The sequence below is a fragment of the Pan troglodytes genome, chromosome 9, assembly GCF_028858775.2.
Source record: "Pan troglodytes isolate AG18354 chromosome 9, NHGRI_mPanTro3-v2.0_pri, whole genome shotgun sequence".
NCBI classification, from domain to species: domain Eukaryota; kingdom Metazoa; phylum Chordata; class Mammalia; order Primates; family Hominidae; genus Pan; species Pan troglodytes.
The window spans coordinates 73,214,613-73,233,594 of NC_072407.2; the positions used below are offsets into that span (position 1 = coordinate 73,214,613).

The 18,982-nt window shown below is 51.5% G+C and overlaps 1 protein-coding gene across 5 annotated transcripts in view; it reads right to left on the reverse strand.

Moving 5' to 3' along the window:
- The window catches only part of SHANK2 (SH3 and multiple ankyrin repeat domains 2), a 695,443-nt gene extending 683,596 nt beyond the window's left edge, over positions 1-11,847 (reverse strand). For 4 of the 5 annotated variants that reach the window (XM_054662507.2, XM_054662506.2, XM_054662505.2 and 1 more), the window contains exon 1: positions 11,705-11,847. The gene's annotated coding sequence lies outside the window, so the exon portion shown is untranslated. Of the gene's footprint in view, positions 1-10,694; positions 11,050-11,704 lie in introns of those variants that run through there. The other variant, XM_054662502.2, reaches the window with a different exon arrangement.
- Positions 11,848-18,982: the final 7,135 nt, after the last annotated feature.

Consider the following 18,982-nt stretch of genomic DNA (forward strand, 5'->3'; position numbering starts at 1 on the left):
GCCAGCCTGGGCAACACAGGGAGACCCCTCTAAAAAACAATTAGCCAGGTGTGGTGGTGTGCACCTGTAGTCTGTGTGTCTGTGGTCCCAACTCCTTGGGAGGCTGAGGTGAGAGGATCACTTGAGCCACGGAGGTCCATTCAGAAAATAGAAAGCTGAGTGGTCGATGAACCGGAACTGGGAGCAGCTTTCTATGAATCAGAGAAAATGCAAGTTAAAAGGAGACACCATTTCCCACGCATTAGACTGGTAAATATCAGGAAATACCAAGTCTTGCTGAGGAGGAGGGGCCCAGGGAGTTCTCACACCATGTGGGTGGGATTGTAACTTGGTACAACCCCTGGGAAAGCAATTTGAGAACATTGGTGAAAGCTAGCTCTGTGCACGGTGAAAGCCCCGGGCTAGGCAACTTCTCCTCTAAGGAGGTACCCGGGGAAGCCCCGCCAGCCCTGCATAGAAGAATGTTCCCTGCAGCACAGTCTGAAAGAACGAGATCCTGAAAACAACCCAAATGTCAACAGGAAAAGAAAGAATAAAATGCGGTTAACCATTCCATAGAATGTATAAACTGACCTACATGATCAACTCAGGGTGGATTTTTTTAAGTGACTATTAAGGAAACATCAAGGCAAAGCTTCCAGCGAGCGGGAAGTGCCCGGAAGCCCCGCTTCCCCTGCCCCACACAGGCGACCCAAGGCCCCATGGGACAAACAAACACGTACCTTCGCCAGCAACTGCATATGAGATCAGCAAATGACCCATTGCACAATCAGCCTGCGTTTAAGATCATGAGGCAACCGGAAAGCATCTAATCAGTTAATCAGCTACATTTTGCAGGAGACACTCTCCCCCCTGCTACTGTCTCTGGTCCCTGTTTTTCTTGGGATCCAGCCCTAGGCTGGGGCTGAACCCACAAAGATGAGACACCCCCACCAGGTTCCCAGGGAGCAGCACCTTGCCTCACTGGAAGACACCAGACATGGGAAGGAGTCATGTCCCACAATTTCTCCCACACTCAGGGTCACCCCTACTTTCTCCTGAGACCCATGAAGAAAGTTGGGGCCTCCTTCTGTGAGAAAGCAGCCTAGGCTGGAGCGAGTGGGTAAAAGATCTCAGCTTTAGTATCTCAAGACCAGACAGGCCTGGGGCTGGACGCTGCTTTTGAAGGTGTTTTCTAAAAGCAAGGACTCAAGATACTGGCACAACCATGTTCGCAGTAGCATTATTCACAACAGCCAGAGGGTGAAGCCACCCAGGTCCTCAAGGATGGATGAATGTAAAACAAAATGTGGCCCATCCACACAATGGAATATTACTCAGCCACAAAAAGGAAGGAAATTCTGACACACGCTACAACATGGATGAGGCTTGAGAACATTATGCTGAGTGAATTAAGCCAGACTCAAAAAGACAAACACTGCATGATTCCACTTGGATGAGGTCCCTACAGAAGTCAAAGAGACAGAAAACAGACTGGTGGTCGCCAGGGGCTGGGAGAAGGGGGCTGGTTTGCTAGTGTTTAGTGGGGACGTAGTTTCAGTTCTGCAAGCTGAAGAGTTCTACAGATACATGGTGACGATGGCTGCTCGGCACGATGAGCGTCCTTAATGCCTCAGAACTACACACCCAAAAATGGTGAAAAGGGTAACTTTTTATGTTATAGGTATTTTGCACAATTTATAAAATGTGCATTGGGAAAAAAAGTGCTCTCAATTTCCACTGAACTCTTCCTGTATCACACACCGCTTCCTTCACCTCCTTTAAGTGTTTGCTCAAGGACCGCTACCTCAATGCAGCTCACCTCGACCATCCTGCTAAAACAGCAGCCCCCCTGGCTCCCAGCCCCCACCAGCAAGCTCTCCTTTCCTCCCGCACTACATCACTGCTTCTTTATGATCTCCTTTAATTATTGTTTGCTCCCCTGGCGAGGATGTCGACCCTACAAGGGCAGAAATATTTGTCTGTCTGGTTCACTGTTGTATCCCAGAGTCTAGAGCAGCCTAGCAGACACCTGCAGCACATGCCACAAAAGACGGCAGAATACGCATTCTTCTCAAGGGCATGTGGAACATTCTCCAGGAGAGGCCTCATGCCCGGCTATAAAACAGCCTCATTAAACATCAGCAGGACTGAAATTATACAAATAATGTTCTCCAACCACAATAGAATGAAATTCGAAATTTATTTTACAAATGCACAAATATGTGGAAATTAAACAGACATCTAAATAGCCAATGGGTCAGAGAATAAACCACAGGGAAATTGGAAAACACTTTGAAACGAGTGAAAAAGAAGACAAAACATATCAAAACTTATGGAATACAACTAAAGCAGTACTTAAAGGAAATTCAGATCTGTAAATGTCTATGTTAAAAAGAAGAAAAATCTCAAATCAGTAACCAAAACCTTCCACCTTGTGAAAGTCAGAAAAAGAACGGGAAACTGAACCTGAGCAAGCAGAAGGAAGGAAATAATAAAGGTTAGGGCTGAAGTTAATGAAATCTAAGCTAGAAAAGCAATAAAGAAAATCAATGAAACTACAAGTTGGTTATTTGAAAAGATCAACGAAATTGACAAACCTGAGCTGAAATGATCAAGAAAAGAAGGGAAGACTCAAATTACCAAACTCAGGAATGAAAGAAGGGATATTATTACCAACTTACAGAATTAAAAGGAATCAGGCCGGGCGTGGTGGCTGATGCCTGTAATCCCAGAACTTTGGGAGGCTGAGGCGGGCGGATCACGAGGTCAGGAGATCAAGACCATCCTGGCTAGCACGGTGAAACCCCGTCTCTACTAAAAACACAAAAAAATTAGTTGGGCCTGGTGGTGGGCGCCTGTAGTGCCAGCTACTCGGGAGGCTGAGTCAAGAGAATGGTGTAAACCCGGGAGGCGGAGCTTGCAGTGAGCTGAGATCACGCCACTGCACTCCAGCCTAGGCAACAGAGCAAGACTCTGTCTCAAAAAAATAATAACAATAATAATAATGAGACGGTGCTACAAACAACTACATAGCAACCACATTAGAGAAACTCACATGAAGTGGACACATTTCTGGTGGGACACAAACTAACAAACTTGACTCAAGAAGAAACAGAAAATCTAAAAAGACCTATGACAAGCAGAGATCCAATCAATAATTTTAAAAGTTTTCACAAAGAAAAGCCTAGGCCCAGATGGCTTTATTGGTGAATTCTACCAAACATTTAAAGAAGAATGAAGGCCAATTTTGCATAAACTTTTCAGAAAAAAATGGAAGACAATGCTTCCCAAGTCATCTTATGAGGCCAGTATTACTCTGATACCAAAACCAGACTTCACAAGAAAACTATAGGCTTCCTCGGGCAGCCAGACACCTACAAAGTCCTCTCCACTCTCCTGTCTACACCTGCAAGCCTGCCTCACTCTATAAATTGGCCAGGCTGCTCTCTCAGAGTCTCCTAAACTGCCTTAGGCTCTGCCAGCCTCCTTGACCCCACAGTCTGGAAGGTGCCTCTGCATGCTCCCACCATCCTAGACCCCACAATCAGAGGGCCTGCCCCTGGGGTCAGAACCAGCTGGTGGCTGTCTGAAGCCCCTGACTAAACTCCACAGACATATCCTGAACGACAAGAAAAGGTACATGCATCACTCAAAGCATCCCTTGGACCACATGGCACAGCCAGCTTTCAAACGGGACCCATGCACTGACAAGGCGGATCACACGCTCCTCCCAGAGGCTCTCAGCGTGCAGCCCCGGGAACCAGCCTATTCGAGAGATCTATGAAGTCAAACCATTCTCATCATAACACTGAGATGTGAGCTGCTTTTTCAAGCTCATCCTCTCCCAAGTACACAACGGAAGCTACAAAACGTGTGATATTGCAACAAGCTGACTGCAGGAGCAGATACGGGAACCCAGCTGTCTTCCATTAAACCTCACAGCAAAAAGACCACAAAAATGTTAAACAATGCCACTCTTCTCACCAAGTGTTTTTTTGTTGTTGTTGAGATGGACTGTCACTCTGTTGCCCAGGCTAGAGTGCAGTGGGGCAATCTTGGCTCACTGCAACCTCCGCCTGCCGGGTTCAAGTGATCTTTTGTGCCTTAGCCTTCTGAGTAGCTGGGACTACAAGTGTGCCCCACTGTGCCTGGCTAATTTTTGTATTTTTAGTGGAGACGGGGTTTCACCATTTTGGCCAGGCTGGTCTCGAACTCCTGACCTCAAGTGATCCACCTGTCTCGGCCTCCCAAAGTGCTGGGGTTACAGGTGTGAGCCACTGCACTATTTTTTTTCCTCACTCTGTCACCCAGGCTAGAGTACAGTGGCGTGATCACGGCTTACTGCAACATCGACCTCTCAGGCTCAGGTAATCCTCCCACCTCAGCCTCCTGAGTAGCTGGGACCACAGGTGCGTGCCACTACACCTGGCTATTTTTTTATTTTTTGTAGAGATGGGGTCTCATTATATTGCCTAGGCTGGTCTCAAATTCCTGGCCTCAAGCAATCCTCCTGCCTCAGCCTCCCAAAGTGCTGGGATTACAGGCCTGAGCCACCTCGACCGGCCTCACCAAGTGTTTTTCTTATTTTGAAAATAGTTGTTATCCATAAAAACACATTATTTATACCAACATGTCATGAGTTTATTACTGCTATTTTTAAATGCATTAATAATTAGATATTTGTAAATTCTAATAGCGTAAATAACAATAGATTCGTGCTCATACATAAAAAGCTTCTGGGTCCTTCAAAATGCTAAGAGAGCAAAAAAGATTCCTTAAGCTAGAAGTCTGACTACCACTGTGCTACCTCATCTGCTTTACCTGAAAGTGAACAGAAAAATAAACTGGTGTGCCACCCAGGAGGCGATCTGGAGGCCGGGGAAGCGACGGGTGCCTTCTTCTGCACGGTGGAGTGGGCAGCCGCCAGGTGTGGATCCCAGCTGGGCCACGCGACCTTCGGCAAGTTCAGCCACTGGAGCTGAATGACCCTCGAGGGAGGGAAAGTCCAGAACCAGGACGAGGGGCAGTAGCGACGCCATCGGGTCAGTATCTTCCCCTGCCAAAGTCCCCTGGTCCATGCTTAGGGCCACTGTAGGACCTTGAAATGCAGACAGGAGCAAGGCGTGGTCCCTTTCCTGGGGGACCTGTCCACCTCGTGAGGAGGGGTCAGACAGGAGCCCGGCTGGCCCAGGGGCAAATGCCTCTAGTTTGCAGGCCCCTGTACAGGAAGAGGGGAGTGGAGCAGATTCTTCAAATCCCAGGGACATTTGTGCGGGGTGGCAGGAAAAACATGGACAGGAACGGCTGAGCCCTATGCTCTCAGGGGTACAAATGAGGCCACAGAAGCGTCCCCCTCCACTCCCCAGGAAGCCTGCATTCTCCCCAGGGAAGGAATCCAGGGCAGGATTTTCAGGAAAGACAGGCTTGGAGGCTCATTTCCCACCTCCCAGGAGCCCGGAAGTCTGTGTCAGCTCCAGGTCTGGAAACCCAGGATGCCCTGCACCCCATTCCTTGGGCCCTAAGCCTCCCAGGACCCACCCCGGTGGACCAGGGAGCAGACTGCCAGCTGTCCAGACTCTTGGCCATTCCCCACCCCCACCGAGGACTCTAGGTGCTGACTCTGGATTCTCCTTGAGAAGAGGAGGGGACTGATGAGCCGGAGTGAGGAAGACGTGGGGCAGGACACCCCCAAGTCTGCAGGGAGGCAGCAAAGCCTGGCAGTATCCAGAGCACACACCTGGCATCACATGTCACTGCCTTCACGTAAGTATCATCACTGTCCCCAGGTAAGAATCACCTGCAGGACCTTGAGTACAGGTGTAATCTTGTGAACTAAGATCTCCCTTGCAGGGGGCTTCAAAATGAGGTGCAAGGACCCTTTCCACGTAGACCCAGCTCAGTCTAAAGGGTAGCCAAGTCTTTCCTGAAATTGCTCAGTGGAGAAAGGCCTTGGATCCCCTGCCCACCTCCCCTCCCTAACATCCCTGAGGCTCTTTTACATAAGAAAGGCATAGCTATCCCCTGGAAGCTGGTGAGGGGGTGGTGCAGCTCCAGGTGAAGAGCCCTCCTGATACCAAAACAAAAGGGCTAATGCAACTAGGGCTTCAATTAAAACACCAAAAACACCCACTGCCTTCTCACTCAGAGATGCAGCTCCAGTAACAGCTCCCCTTTTCCATTTCTAAAAATCTGTAATATATTTATAGTTTTTGACCAACTGCGCCCCAGCAATGACTGTACAGCTTTTTCAATTGAGAAGTAATTTTTTTAAATACTTAGCAACTCCAGGTCACGGGAAATTTTATGAAAGTCAATTTATGTATATTTTTCGTGCAGAGAAGTATGCTAGGTTGATTACTAAAAGACCCATGAGCATAAAAGTCTATTACATTAGGATAAAATTATTTGGGGAAGTGGCTGTATAAATTCAAGAACGATGAAAATGTCCTAAAGCTCACTTACGTATCCGTCAAGAAAAAGTGGCTGTGAGTCACGATGGGTTTATATCACAGTGGGTAAAGAGTCAGGCAACAGTTCCTTTTAAAATATCGATATTTACCTCACAGAGGTACCGTAGCCTTTACAAATATTTAAACCTATAAAGAAAAATTTTAGACGTTGACGTTAAAATGTGTGAGAAGCTTGGTAAATGATGAATGGCACAATCTGAAAGGAGTTTACTGGCAATTCTTTCAGCTTTGCTGGATATTTGAATTTTTCATAAAAAATTGTTGCAGAAAATGTATGAGAGAACAAGCTGTTTTTTAAAAAAACAACACTTTCAGGGACAGACAAAAAAAAAAAAAAAATGGAAGAGGCAGGCCCCAGCCCAGCAGGGCCATGGCAGGGCTGCAGTGCTTATGACCTCTAATGCATGCCTCCTGGGGGGTCTCTGGTGAGGCCTTTCTAAGTCCAGCAACTCAGGGCTGCTCCAGCTGATCTTCCTCTCCCTCTGGGGGGCTCCCGTGCTGCCTTTCTGCTGCAGCAGAATTTCTGGGACGGGGAGCCAGGAGCCCTTCTGCATTCCACCATTTGGAATCTGCAGCCTCAGATTGGGAGTTTGTGGCCTAATTCCATTCACACGCCCCTCACTGAGCTAACCCCAGAGCTAACCCCAGAGTAGCTACCATACCCAGCAAGGACAATTTTCAAACACTGTCCCCAGTCGTGCTCTGGTGCAGTGCCGGGTTCGGCAATGACATCTGGCAGCCAATCGGGGAGCCCAGCATGTCTCTGCTGCTGCCAGCAAACTCCTGGCAGCCCCACAGGCTTTTAAGAACTTAATCTCCCAGGGAGCGAGCTGCGTTTCAGCCAGTCCCTCCCTGAAGGCCCATCCCCGGGGTATGTGCATCCAGAGAGACCCAGGCTATGGTCCCTAAACCCAGGGCAGGCTCTGGGTAGTGGGCATGGGCCCATCGTCCCCCGCCCTGCAAAGAACGGAAACCCTCGAATGCAGGGAAGGCTTGCATCAGAGGCCACTGTACCCCAAAGCCCAGCATCAGTACTGGCGCCATGGCCAAGGAGACAGCCGTCCATCAGCGGCATCAAACCAGTCCTTGAATCTTCCTTCAACAATGGAAAACGTGGGGCACATCAAGAAGTATGATGAGAAACTGGTTTTCACCTGCTGACCGCAGCGCGATTTCACAGCACGGGAACGAGAAGACTAATTTTCTAACCGCTGCCTGGCGGCTTTCTCCAGCTGGGCAGCGTGCATTTAACCACCGGGCGGTGTGGGGTCAAGGGCTCCCCTACCCACTAGCTGTGTGGGCTAAGGCAAGCGGCTTCACTCCTCTGAGCTTCAAGCTTCTGATCTGTGAAATGGGAATCGTAATGAATCGGAGCTGGCTCATTGGACTTCTGAGATTTACTGAGGGAATAAATAGCAAGAGTGTGGCACTAATGCCAACCAAAAGGAAAATGCTCGATGAGAGTCTCACTACCCGCGCTGCAGCTGCTGACGTTATTATTGTGACTAGCGGGTGCCTCTGTCCCCACCCTGGGAACAAGGACTGGGTCATTCTGCCAAAGGCCCATGTTCAGTCCCAGGAGGATGCAATCAAACAACCCGGACCTCTTCCAAGGGTTTGTATACCCCCACCCCACCCCACGCTGGGTTGGGGACCCTTTCTATGCCCTGCAGCACTCGATGGTCACCTCCATCACAAGCCCTGTCACAACACGGACTAACTGGACTGTCCAGTCACGCCTCTTCCTCCCCATTATCCTAGAAGCTCCCGGAGGCAGCCCTTGTGGCCAGTCCAGGCTTGGATGTGGCAGCAGGCCCTCAGATGATTATTCACGCAGAAAGAAACAAATACACCCTAGATATCCTCTGACCATGAGAGAATGACAGGCCTCTCATTTTGGGTGGGAGGTTAGGTGCAGTGGCCAAGTCACAAAGGTCACTTAGCCCTGGGGGGGCTGCAGGCTCCAAGCCCTGCACTCAATATGCTTACAGCCTCTCAACAAGTGATTCATTCTCCGGGTGCCCAGGTGGATGGCAAGGGGTGGGGGATTCCAGAGATGGAAAAGACCCGCCTTTGTCTGGAGCGATCCTCCCTTCTCCCCTCTCCTTCCCTTTCTTCCACAAATTCCCCAGTCTATAGAAACGGAGAGGGTCAAGAACTTTGCTGGAGGTCATGTGGAGGCAAGAAGATTCTCAAGGGTCCCTCCCTGGGGCTCACAGTCCCAGTTACAGGACAAGTGGAGGCTCCTGAAGAGGCTGTGCGCATCCATTTCCACTGGCTTTTCTCAGCCACACCCTCCCTGCTGCCCTAAGGAGGGGCCCTCAGACTCCAGGTACAACAGCCCCAGGTGAAAGCTCCGGCTTGAGTTTACAAAGCAGGAGGCTGGAATTGCAGGCAGGTAAGACCTCAGGTGTCCAGGCCCAGAACTCTTTCAGAGTAGGAGGCACAACCTCAGGCCCTGCAGCAACTCCCAAGCTGAGCCCCACTTTAGAAAAGTCCTCATCAGGACTGACGGGGATGCCAGAACTCTCTCGTCTGCAACTCTGTTACGTATTTGGAAGTAAGGCAAGTATGCTAAAGCACTGCCTTCCTATAAAGAGCCATTTTTAGGAGTGTGTTTCTGTATACTGGTTAATTCCCGGCCCGTTTTTCTCTCCCATCCTTTTCCTCGTCACTAATGAAATATAAAATACAATGTGGTCTCAGAATCCCTTTACCTTCCTCTGGGCAGCACTCACATCTGATATCACCTGGCTCCCCAAGCCCAGGCCTAGACCAAGACCCCTAGAAGCCAGCATGGCCCTGCACACAACCCTAAGCACCTGAATGAAGAAATGAATGAATGAAAATCTTGAAACTCACCCAAATAGGAATACGGTTTTCTATAGCAGACTGTACTTGGAGACAGTACGCAGAAAGATCCCCCCAACAGACCGCCCCCCTCCCCGGGGGTGGGGGGGAATCTAATTTGTTAAAAGCAGCCAAGTGCTGTCAACCGAGCCCTCTGGGATCATCTTTATAGGTGAAATCACCTACTCGTAAAGAGTTACCTTTCATACTTGAATTCCAACCTCCTTCCAAAGGGACCCAAAGAAGCACCAAGCTTTCCACCCAATTCTTCCTTCCAGGAAAACGAGGAATTCCTGGGTGTAATAATGGAATCAGAGGCCTTATATAGACAGTGCTTCCCAGGAGCTGAATCATTCAGGCACTACTGGGACACCCAGATTCCTATCAGGACAAGAGTCTCCCTCAAGCCCCCTTAGAGGACAGTGACATCCGGCATAGAAACCCACAGCTCCCACCTACCAATCCCCCTCTTAGAGCAGACACGACGGCTTTCCCTCAGAATTAACACTGAACCCAGACGGGGGCCAAGCTCGCTCTCCTCACTCCACCCCCACAGGCTCAACCCTATTAGGACCCTCAACCTCGTTTCCAACTCACAAGTAGTTGGAAAACTCCAAAAGCAATCGGCCCGGGGCTGTTCTGGACCTGCTGAACCCTCTGGGGCACCAGGCTCGGTTCCTAGTGCATAGAAGGGCGTCACTAATTATGTGATGCGGACCGCAGGGCACCGGGGTTAAGGCTGAATCTGCCAGGTCCTTTTCCAGGGGCGCAGAACTTCCCTGTGGCTGGGTCTGCAAAACCGAGGCCCACATCCCAGGTAGAGATCAAATCGCCCTCCCCCACCGGGGGACTTCCGAAATTACCTCTCTGGATCTGGAAGCTTAATTAGCTGATTGGCCTCATTAACGTTCGAACTTGAGTTTCAAACGAAAAAGAGGTCACTCAACTATCCAATTTACAACCTCGAATTTCCACCCGAAAACCACTTTATTTTCGGATGGCCTCTGAGGACGCCCAGGCCCCTGCTAGCAGCTGCCAGCCCCCGAGAGCCCTACGTACTTTCGCCTGACCCCCCCCCCCACCACCCACCCCTCACCTGCCTGGCCCGAGCGCCTTCTCAGTTCCAGGCGCCCCGAGCCCCTTTAAAAGATCGGCTGCGAAAACCCACGGTCACCTGCACCACCCTTTCTCCCTCTGGGTGCTCCAGCCCCACGGAAAGGCAAGCCTCGCCCACGCGCCCACCCACCTCGAGCAGGGTGTCCGCACGCAGACCCGCCTGGAGGGCGCCGCGCTGCACCCCCACGCCAAGCCCCAGAACCCTGGCGGCGAGGTCCACCCCAGCCCCCGCATCCCCCCGAACCCGGGCGGCGAGGCCCGCTGCGGTGGTCGCACCTGCTGGCTCAGTCCGGCGGCTCCAGCCCAAGTGACGAGTGCGCTGTCGGCGTCTCCGGGAGCGGTCTCCGCGCCTGGCGCCCGGGGCCGGGGCCACCCGGTGGAGGCGCCTGGGCCGCGGGCTGGGCGGGCGGAGCTGCCCGGCCGCCGGGGAGGAGGGATGCCCGGGCGAAAGTTGCCAGGGAAACTTGATCAACTCGAGCGCGCCGGTGCCAGCTTCCTGCATAATTCACGGACGGTGGCGGCCGGGCTGCGCCCGCCGGGTCTCCCTATCCCAGCTGGTGAGCACTGCGGGCCGGGGTCGGGCACCCGGCTGTGGCTCAGCGCGACCCCCGGAACCTGGGCGCCCGACCCGCCACCCCCGGGCCCGTACCAGGCGCGCCGGCCCCGGCCTCTCCGCGACAGCTGCTGCTGCCGCCGCGCGCGCCTGGATGGGAGCTCTGCGTGCAGGGCCAGGGTGACCGCAGCGGGGTCTCGGGGGACCTGGCGGCCACGGTTCGGGTCTCCGCCCCCGCGCGCCACCTGGCGGCCCCGCGCCGGCTCCTCCGCTGGGCTCGCTGGCCCGGGTCCTAGGGCTGGCGGGCAGCGACCCGGGGCAAGGAGACCCCGGGAGAGCGGCGGAGGTCGCGCCACACGCGCTGTTCCAGAGGAAGGGGCAGGACGCGCCAGAGACAACGTGGTCCGTGCGCGCAGAAGATAAAGCGGGGGCTCCTTCCTGCGCCTGCCCCCACGCCGCTTCCAAAGCTTTCGACACCGGCCCCTGCCCGGGAAGAAAGGCATGCAGGGGGAAGGGCTCTCTACGGAAAATCGACCCCCACCTGGACACGCGGCTCCCTCCCCACAGCGCCCACCTCTCCAGCCTCTCTGGGTCCAGGACTGCGCTTATCCGGTAGTTGGTGCTCCCAGAATCGAGATGCCACCAAAATGCCGTCAGTGAGCAGGATCGGGTGCCCAAGGGCCACCTCCCGTCCTCCCCGGCCCGCGCCCTGCGTCCCCGGCCGCCGCCTCACCTGGCTCGGCGAGTCGGGGGCGGGTCCGAGCCCCCCGGGAGCGCCAGCGTCCGCGCACACCTGGATCGGCCGCGGGAACCCGAGCGGCGCCGCGCCCAGCCCCGCCGGAGCGCGGGAGCCGCCGCCGCGGCTCAGGTGCAGGGGGTGGGGAAGGACCCGGCCCCGCCCGGCGCGGGAGCTGGCTCCGGCGAGGGTGGGGGAGGGGCCCTCTCGCCGCCGAAAGGACGCGTGCGGCCCAGGACCCGCGGGCGACCCGCCCTGGACCCCCACCCCCGCCCACGCCGCGGACCTCAGTCCCCCGCCCCGATCCCGCTCCCGCCCGCGGCTGCGGCTCGGGCGCGCGCGTGGGGTCTGTTGTGGCAACCCCGGGAGACCGCGGGGCGCCCTGGCCGCCTCTGCCCCGCCCCGGGCTGCGTGGCTCACGGACCTCCCCCTCCCTGGCCAAAGCCGGCGGACGAGAAAGTCCCTGATTTTTGTAAAGTCCGGTTCGGTCTGCACGGTTATCCCGAACGCAGCTGGCTCCCGCCACAGAGTATTTATAATAATAGGATTCGGAAATAGAGGCCGCCTGCACATCAAAACGTTTGCAGAGCAAATGAAAACTTTGTACCCGGGTGATACGCCGGCGTCTGCTGCCCAGGCCACCAGTTCTGGGGCGCCTTCCGCCCAGGGGTGCACAACGGTATCTCCGCCAGCTGCCCTCCAAGCCAAGAAAAGCCAGGGGGTGGGGTGGGGGGAGCAAAAGCCAACGGCTCGGGTGAATCCCAGAGGCCAAAGGCACCCTCCGGAGACTCCAGGAATCCTGTTATTATCCAGGACTCCGGATTGCTAGGTTTGCGGAAGCCCAAAGGGGCGGGTCCTGAGCTTGGAGCTGTGGCCGCAGTGTGAGCCATCGGCTGATAGATTTTCTCAAGGCCTTAATCATTCACTGGGAGTCTCCCCCATTACGAGCTGCGTGTTTCTGAGTAAGCTCTTGAGGTCTCTGTGTTCTGGGTTTTCCAGTATTCTGGAAGGGGTGGGTGGGGATCAGAGTCCAAGCTGTGGAGTAGAACTGTCTCCAGAACCCTGGAGCCCGGCATTATGCAAACCCCTAACTGTGCCCCCTACATAGAGTGTGTGTGTGTGTGTGTGTGTGTGTGTGTGTGTGTCAGTCAGTCTATCTTACAGGACATGCCTGAGAGGTTTGCATGGGCTGGTGACTTCAACATACCAAAGGCAAAGTTAAATATTTGCTCTAGATACTTTTTTTTTTCTGCTTGCATAATTGTCCCACATTTCAAAGAAGTCTTTAAAAGCACTTAGGTTAAAAAAAAAAAAAAGTTGTGTTTGGGGCCTGAATATTTCAGGACACACATGGAATAAATATTGTAACTCCTTGAGGGCGGCTGCCTTATGCAAACGTCTTTCTCGTCGCTGCTTCCTTAAGCATACACTTGATAAAATATTTGTTGAATGACTAAAGGAGTCAATCAATCAAAAAATTGTAATCCCCAAAACAGGAAGAAGGACGCCCTGACAGGATCCTGCAGGCATCCTTTGTTTGGCATGGAAGCTGGGGTGCCTGGGAGAGGTGTGAGCAGGACAATCGGATGTTCTTTGGGTTGGCCGGTGGCAGATGCAAGACCTGGGTTGCAGGGAGTGGGGGTGGGGGCTCTACCTTTCCATAACAGTCCATCAGTACCCTCCCCACCAAAGAAGGCAAGTCATCTGAATAAAGTGGTGTATTTACCCTGCAAACCCAGCTCAAAGACCTATCCTCAGGATATTTCCCTCCTCTCACCAGATTCCCACCCCTGGAACACCCCTTCCTAGGTTTCTAGAACCACCGCTGCAGATAGACCAGACAGCTGGTCACAGTTCAATTGTGAACACTTTTCGGCTATCTCAATGCAAGGTTTAAGACCGATGCCATTATGCTATCTCCAAGAAATACTTCCCTAGGGACGCAGGCCTCTGCCAGCCTTCCACCCAAGTGGACACCCCTTGGGCCATCCCCCTCCAGTCCTTCTGATCTGTTAGCCAACAAGAGCGCTGTATGAGAGCCCCGACATTCGGCATTTTAAGGACAGCATCCTGCTTACGCCCCAGTTTCTTTGTGTCTGTTTAGAGATATCCAGTTCAGCCTTGTGCTCCGATGAAGCAACATCCTTCAAGTCTGTAAAAATCTCTTATGATCCCAAAACAAAGAAAATCAAGGTTACAGGTGATGGATACACTAATTTCCCTAATTTGGTCATTACACATTGCATACATGTATCAACATCTCACACTGGACCCATAAATACGTACAATTATGTGTCAACTAAAAGTATTGACAGCCAAAAAAAAAAAAGGCTCTTATGAAAAGGTTCAGGGTCAAATAACGCTGCCACAGTGCCTTTATTCACATCTTAACGCTCTGAGCAGGCATCTCAGGTTGAGGGGAACACCTAACCCCCGCCGCTCATTTGAAGTAGGACCTCTTTTGGCATTCTAATTTCTGGGGGGCCCATAGCCACACACACCACCAAGTGCCTTGTTTTAGGTTCAGTTTAGGAAAAGAAGACATGACCCTCCTGGCTTCCTGGTTTCAGAACCCTCTGGTTTTGTTTCTGGAAGCTGCCTTCTAGGATTCACCAGGTTTTGCAGAAAGGAGTAAGGTTTTCCATCTGGTCATCTTGTCTTTTTTCTTGTCCAACCTGAACCATGAAACCATCAGCCACATCTGTGGAGTACACGCTGTGTGGTTCTGAGCACGCTAGGACTTTCTGGGAAGAGTAACTGTTTTATAGAGAACTGGAAACTGGGACACCGTACCATCAGGGATGTGAGATATAGCCACCTTTTTGGTCCTGGGGAAAACATTATAAATATTTTGTGGCTTAGATTAACCCAGATGCTCACTGCCTTCAGCAGCAGTCCCTTTCTCCCAGAGAAGCTCCTGGGTTTGGGGCTTAATGTATTAATAGTTGGAGGCCAGCACATCTTCAGAGAATGATTCTTAGACAGCCCGAGTGGCAGTGGCCTAACCCAAGGCAACCCTGTTATTTAACAGGTCGGAAGCTGAGGTCCAAGGAGGGGAGGAGACTCACTCAAGGGCGTGAGGTCAGAGCCACACAGGCAGGTGTGCACAGGTGAAGCCAGGTAAAGGCAAGCACACACAGCTGAAGCCAGTTAAAGGCAGGTATGCCCAAGTAAAGGTAGGTGCTCTGGCCAGCAAGTCTGCCACATCCCCTCGTCCCTGCCAGATTCTCCCATGCTTTTGCCATTTTTTTTCCTACTTGTTTTCCACTACAGCAAGAGGTCCACTTCCGTCCTGTTCCCGCCCATGTCAAATACTGGAAAATTCACTCATTTCTCCATAATTTTGTGACAACTAATTCAATCACATAAACCTGATGCTGTAAGGATTCCCAGATTTTACACGTCCTCTCACTCCTGTGCAGAAGTGCCTCTCACGTCTCGCCTCTAGCTTACTGTGGATTTTTATTCCTCTCCATTAATTTTCCATGAGCTTATGTGGATGGATTTGCTGAGAAAAGTCTCCTGGGACTTTGAACGTAAGCATCTTGGCTGCCACCTGGGAGATTGGAGGGAGAGTTTGTTTCTCCTGGAATCTGAGCTGATGAGAGGGGATGGTCTGAAGCTTTTCCTGCTGCACTGGAGCGGGAGGATGTGGGGAGCAGCAGGCAGGAGGGAAAGCTGCAGGACAGGGTCTGCCAGGCTTCCCAGCCAGGCCATGGGCTCTTCCCTTGAGGCCCACGTCCGGAACAAGGGTGTCGTCCACCTTCTCCCAGGCCTCCCTTGGGGGTGCAGGGCATCCTGTAGAATGGAGGAGTTCATTCCCCGAGGGGCCACTTCCAGTCCTTGTGGAAGCAGAGCTGGGAGGCTGGGAGAGGGAGCTGCTCTGCCTCCATCCAGCAGGTGAACAGTCCTGCTGGGGCACACTCTCTGGCTTCTAGGAAGGGCCTTTGGAGCCTCCGTTGCTTACAGCAGGGTCCGGGACAAAATACCTTTATTTGGAGATGGCCTCCTTCTGCATCTCCCTTCCGCTGCTCCCTCACTCCTGCTCCCTGGAGTCAACTCTCAAATGGAGGAGCCTGCATCCAAGTCCTTGTTTCAGGGAAAGCATTGAGGGGAAACCCAAAATAATACAGTGCCCCCCCAACCCTTATTACAGGGGATACTTCGAAGACCCCCCAGTGGATGCCCGAAACTGCAGATAGTACTGACCCCGGTATATTACTATTTTTCTATCTCATGATCCGGCCGGGCAGGTAGTGTAGGCTGCATGGAGACACTGGACAAAGGGATGGTTCACATCCAGGGAGGGATGGGGCCGGATGCCCTGAGATTTCATCACACTGCTCAGAACAGCACACAGTTTAAAACTTATTAATTGTTTATTGATGAGATTTTCCATTTAATATTTCCATGCCTTGGTTGACCTGGGGTAACTGAGACCACAGAGAGTAAAACTATGGATAGGGGGCACTACTATATTAAAAACTGTCTTGTGGGCCAGGCACGGTGGCTCATGCCTGTAATCCTAGCACTTTGGGAGGCCGAGGCGAGCGGATCACCTGTGGTCAGGAGTTTGAGACCAGCCTGGCCAACATGGCGAAACCCCATCTCTACTAAAAATACAAAAAATTAGCCAGGCATGGTGGCGGGTGCCTGTAATCCCAGCTACTCTGGAGGCTGAGGCACGAGAATCCCTTGAACCTGGGGGGCAGAGGTTGCAGTGAGCCGAGATCGCGTCACTGCACTCCAGCCTGAGTGACACAGGAAGACTCTGTCTCAAAACAAACAGATAAACAAAACAAAACAAAACAAACAGGAAAAAAACCTGTCTTGTGTCATGGGTCAGGATGCCTGAAGTCACCAGCAGACCATGTGAGTTGAGGCTCCTGTGAAGGAACCTTAAGGCGGGAGAGGTTTCAGCTAATCCAAATCAATATCAGCAACTTGATGCTATTATTGAGAAATGAAACAAATTGGCCAGGCACGGTGGCTCATGCCTGTAATCCCAGCACTTTGGGAGGCCAAGGTGGGTGGATCACTTGAGGTCAGGAGTTCTAGACCAGCCTGGCCAACACAGTGAAATGCTGTCTGTACTAAAAATACAAAAATCACCCGGGCATGGTGGTGCATGCCTGTAATCCCAGCTGCTTGGGAGGCTGAAGCATGAGAATCGCTTGAACCTGGGGAGGTGGAGGTTGCAGTGAGTTGAGATCATGCCACTGCACTCCAGCCTGGGCAACAGAGGGTAGATTGTCTCAAAAAGAAAGGAAGAGAGAGAGAGAGAAGGAGGGAAGGGAAGGGAAAGGACAGGAAGGGGAGAGGAGGGGAGGGGAGGGGAGGGGAGGGGAGGGGAGGGGAGGGGAGGGGAGGGGAGGGCAGGGCAATCAGAAGATCCCATTATAACCAACTCAAAGACCCTTGGGGTTTTTTGGCCAAGCAAGGAAATAAGCAAAACTGTTTTTTTGTTTGTTTGTTTTTTGTTTTTGAGATGGAGTCTTGCTCTGTCACCCATGCTGGAGTGCAGTGGCGCAATCTTGGCTCACTGCAAACTCCGCCTCCTGGGTTCACACCATTCTCCTGCCTCAACCTCCGGAGTAGCTGGGACTACAGGTGCCCGCCACCACGCCCGGCTAATTTTTTTGTATTTTTAGTAGAGATGGGGTTTCACCACGTTAGCCTGGATGGTCTCGATCTCCTGACCTCGTGATCCGCCCGCCTCAGCCTCCCAAAGTGCTGGGATTACAGGTGTGAGCCACCACACCCGGCCATAAGCAAAACTTTTTAAATGATCAACAGGCAGAATACATCAAGGCTTTACAAAAACAGCACACTGTGACTAAGCAAGGTTTGTCCAAGTAATGCTGGAATATTTCAATATTAGCAAACCTATTAGGAAATATGTTTGATCAAATAAAATTTCTTGGTTAAAAAAAGAAACTGCTTGAGAATATTTTAGTATTATTCAATTTTGTATATCAAACCAGCACTGTGTCCAATATGAAAGGCTGAATTGCCCTCATTCAATTCAGGAACCAGAACTGTGACACTGCTAACATTACCAGAACTTAACATTTCTCTAAAATGCTAGCCAATGCAATCGAATAAGAAAATTAAACAAGAAAAATAAGCATTGGAAAAGAGGAGGCAAATTTACCATTTCGGGAGGTGCTATGATTTTCTTGATTAAAAACCTAAGGAAATAAACTGAAACTGGAAGTTCATGGAGGATTTTAGTAAGACTATTCGAAAGCACTAGCTTTTCTTCACACAAACAACACGTCGGAAATACAAAGAAAAATAAAACCATAACTCCTGGTATCAACAAGACAAAAGGAAAAATATGCCAAGACAAATATAATAACAATATTCCTAGGCCTATAAGAAAAAACAAACTAAAAACCTTCTTGAGGAAAAGAAAAAAAAAAGTAGAATGAACAAAAAACAAGCATAAGATTGTGGTTAAGAAGAGGGACTGTTAAGACAAACTGCCTGGTTTCAAATCCCAGCTCTACCACCTATGAATTGGTTGGATGTAGGCAAGTTCCCTATCCTCTCTTTTTCTCCATTTTCTTTTTTTTTTTTTTTTAGACGGAGTCTCACTCTGTTGCCCAGGCTGGAGTGCAGTGGCACCATCTTGGCTCACTGTAAACTCTGCTTCCTGGGTTCATGTGATTCTTCTGCCTCAGCCTCCCAAGTAGCTGGGATTACAGGCGTGCACCACCACACCCAGCTAATTTTGTATTTTTAGTAGAGATGGGGTTTCTCCATGTTGGCCAGGGTGGTCCCAAACTCCTGACCTCATGATCTGCCCACCTTGGCTTCTCAAAGTGCTGGGATTATAGGCATGAGCCACCACGCCTGGCCTTTTTCTCCATTTTCATACCTAAAACGGAAGTGGAAGCAGCACCATCTTGCTGAGAAAGTTAAATGGACAAACTTATGTAATCTACTCAGAACCACACACCTTGCAAGAAGTAATTTTTTTTTTTTTTGAGACAGAGTCTAGCTCTATCACCCAGGCTAGAGTGCAGTGGCGTGATCTCGGCTCACTGCAACCTCCGCCTCCCAGGTTCAACTGATTCTCCTGCCTCAGTCTTCCAAGTAGCTGGAATTACAGGCACCCACCACCACATCCAGCTAATTTTTGTGTTTTTAGGAGAGATGGGGTTTCACCATGTTGGCCAGGCTGGCCTCCAACTCCTGACCTCAAGTGATCCACCCACCTCAGCCTCCCAAAGTGCTGGGATTACAGGCGTGAGCCACTGCACCTGGCCA